Source organism: Amia ocellicauda, chromosome 1 (assembly GCF_036373705.1).
Source record: "Amia ocellicauda isolate fAmiCal2 chromosome 1, fAmiCal2.hap1, whole genome shotgun sequence".
In the NCBI taxonomy this organism is placed as follows: domain Eukaryota; kingdom Metazoa; phylum Chordata; class Actinopteri; order Amiiformes; family Amiidae; genus Amia; species Amia ocellicauda.
In genome coordinates, this window is record NC_089850.1 from 48,831,639 (window position 1) to 48,835,095 (window position 3,457).

Genomic DNA, 3,457 nt, shown 5'->3' on the forward strand with positions numbered 1-3,457 from the left:
GGGTTTTGTCGCAGACCTCAAAAATGTGTCTACGACAGGCAAATCGGAGCTAAAATCGTGTTGTGTGCACCTAGCATTAAGAGATCAGACAACAATAGGAAACAAAAAGGGATAGTTGTTTTAAATGATCATATATATATATATATATATATATATATATATATATATATATATATATATATAGTTTGATGCAATTACATATAATTAATTGCACACATAATCGTGACCCAGAAGTGCAAACAAATAAGGGGCACCCTACACCTCGGGGGGGGCACTGACGGGGGCTCTTAGAGTCACAGGGAAAGTCAGGGGCTCAACCCCCCCTGGAGTCTATCGGTGCACGTGCCTGATACAAAGTATTATTTTAAGAGAAACAAAAAAAAACTACACACACAAAATTGAAAATGAATATTGCCAAGAAGTGTACGCTTTGATTGATTGATTTCCCTTTTTTTGTGTTAAGAAATGCCAATGTCATTTACAAAGGGTCTCTAATTGCTTATTTAAAAAGAAAAGAAAGAAAAGGAAGTGCAAAACCAAGATTTAGCGTATTTTCATGGTTGGCTAATTCGGATGAATGAAAAGCAAACCAAATAAATGTTTTCGCTTTTTTTTAAGTAAGCTGTTTAATTTGTATATTTGGTTGTATATTTGAACGCGAATTAAGTGTATTTGAAATACAATTTAACCATTACAAAAACAACTTTGCAATCTTGTAAACTGTAATGTAGGTTAGAATACGTTTACATGCTGTTAGTAAATCCAAGTAAGCAGTACATCCGTTAATTCTTAATTCTTACACAAATTGTAAAGCAATATTTTACTAATGTGTAAATCAGATGTCCAAATTGACTTAAAAGAACCGGTTTAAAGCCGTTGTAAACCATTTGTAAAGGTTCATTTTACAAACTGTTTACAACTTTTCAAAAGTTGTGAAACTATGGTTGTATGTGTTTTTACTCAATTGGTAAACCATAACTTTCATACAGTGTGGTCGATAATTGTTGATTTTTAGAATTGATCGAAAACACCAGTAATCTCATTGATCCTATTAAAAAAAAAAGTGTATAATGTGTATTTATTTGAAAAAACATCTCTTCCTTTGTGTGGTCAAAAGGACAAGAACAGGCAATGTGCCGTTTAATTTACAGTCAGAGAAAATCAGACTTCCTATTGATTATGACTGCTATTTCTGCTGTTGTCTATTGAAACTGTGTGCTTTGACATCCTGGTTTTGAATCCACTATCCCACTGGAAATCAATAGGTTAACTATCACATGCGTATAACCTCATGAAACTAATACAACCTTACATAAACTATTAATTAAGAGAAAATGCATTTTTAAATTGTCAGTTTATTGTTTATTTTTTTAGGTCTTCGCAAATAGTACAAAACATTATGCAATAATAACGTAATTCACGTAAAGGAAAATTGAACTTGAAGACTAATGGAAAGTCGTATGAAACATGTGCTTTCTGTCCCACATGTAGAAATATATGACAACGGCGTTCAATGGCACCCCAATCACCAGGGTCAGCACGTTGAGAATCAGGGCGCTGGAGGAGGAGTCCTGCGCCGCCTGCACGTCCCCCACCGCCAGCTTCTGCTTCACCTGCAATATATTATAACAATAGATCATTAAAGAAGTACAATAGCATCGTTTGTCACTATAACAAAATCGAATCAAATCTATTTATTTTACCCCGTATATATTTATGTTTGTGTGGGTCTCTAATTTGTATATGTACACACACAAAATAAAATATTGAATGCTACAAATTCATCGAACAGGGTTACAATTTTGTAATCAGCAAACCTTTATAACTAATCATTGTTATATATATATATATATATATATATATATATATATATATATATATATATATATATATATATATATATATATATATATATATATATGTATTGCTGTTAAATTTTGTAAGTCGCCCTGGACAAGGGCATCTGCTAATAAATCAATAAATAAATCAATATAATTGTTTCAAACACGTTTGTTTAAAAGAGAGCATCGTTATCCCGTTTCTGGGGGGGTCATGTACCTTTCTGGACTGCTGCATTGCGAAAGCCCCAAGAGGTGTGCAGATCAGTATGCTGAAGATGGACCAGCACAGGTAGGTGGACACCGCTGGTTGCACAGTGATCACCTGGATCGCAGTCCTGTCCCGGGGCATCATGGTCCGGCCGGCAGGCTCTCAGTGGGACGGGGATCGAAATTATTTGAGACCTCAGCACCAACCCAATTTATAGGACAATAACTTCCTTAGTGAAACAGAATGCACCTATCACATAGCAACAATATCGACCATCCGCAACAAATCCACCATGCTGCACGCATACCCCCTCCCCTTCACAGTGCCTTTGCATTTACGAGAAATCACCCCCCAGAATAAGGCAACGTTTAACCACTCGGGTTCCTGCTGGTGCACTCCTGCTCGGGCCGCTATGGTTCTCTAGAGAAACTTTGCAAACCTGACCTATATTTTGGCGCTTTGATCTTGAACAGCAGACACAGGACGGCCATATGGGCGCACACATTTTCACCTGCAATTTCCCAACCTCAGCAATTAGTAACCAGCTTCCACTTTGTTTCGTGGGGAAGGATACTCAACCGTCACAGTTTATGTACACGGGATATTTCCTCTTCTTTAAATGCGCGTATTCAAAAGTTAAACGGTTTTATTTATGTACTGTGTTTTGTGTGCGTTTATGTATTTTTTTCTGTAATTTAATATCCATAGTAAATGCACCAGCTGTATTCTACTATTGCTCTTATATTTTGTAAGTCGCCCTGGACAAAGGCGTCTGCTAAGAAATTAATAATAATACGAAAAATACTATAAACAAACAAATTTAATGTCCGACATTGACTATTACAAATACAAACAATATACACTATACAGTTTCAGGCTGTACACACATGAAAGACAGCACAGATGGGTGCTTTAGAATAGGGACATCGTTTCCCTTTGAATTCTGTCTGCACCTTGACTTATAATATTTCACCTGCCTGTGCTGTGAACAACTCGAATCTATATTTCTGACGAGTGGACCCTAGAGAGCACTTTGTGTGTGTGTGTGTGTGTGTATGTGTATGTGTGTATGTTTGTGTGTGTGTGTGTGCGTGTGCGTGTGTATGTTTGTGTGTGCGTGTGTGTTTGTGTGTGTGTATGTTTGTTTGTGTGAATATGTGTGTGTGTTTGCTTGTATGTGTGTGTGTGTTTGTGTATGTGTGTATGTGTGTGCGTGTGTGTTTGTGTGTATGTGTGTGCGTGTGTTTGTGTGTGCGTGTGTGTGTATGTGTGTGTATGTGTATGTGTGTATGTTTGTGTGTGTGCGTGTGCGTGTGTGTATGTGTGTGTGTGTGTGTGTGTGTGTGTATGTTTGTGTGTTTGTGTGTGTGTTTGTGTATGTTTGTGTGAATATGTGTGTGTGTTTGCT

The 3,457-nt window shown here is 36.9% G+C and overlaps 1 long non-coding RNA gene across 1 annotated transcript; it reads right to left on the bottom strand.

The window, feature by feature from the left end:
• Window positions 1–1,335: 1,335 nt before the first annotated feature.
• Window positions 1,336–3,245, bottom strand: LOC136748902 (uncharacterized). The gene is made up of 2 exons (XR_010816723.1): window positions 2,059–3,245; window positions 1,336–1,613 (listed from the first exon to the last, which is right to left on the bottom strand). It is a non-coding gene; the product is annotated as an uncharacterized LOC136748902 (long non-coding RNA).
• Window positions 3,246–3,457: the final 212 nt, after the last annotated feature.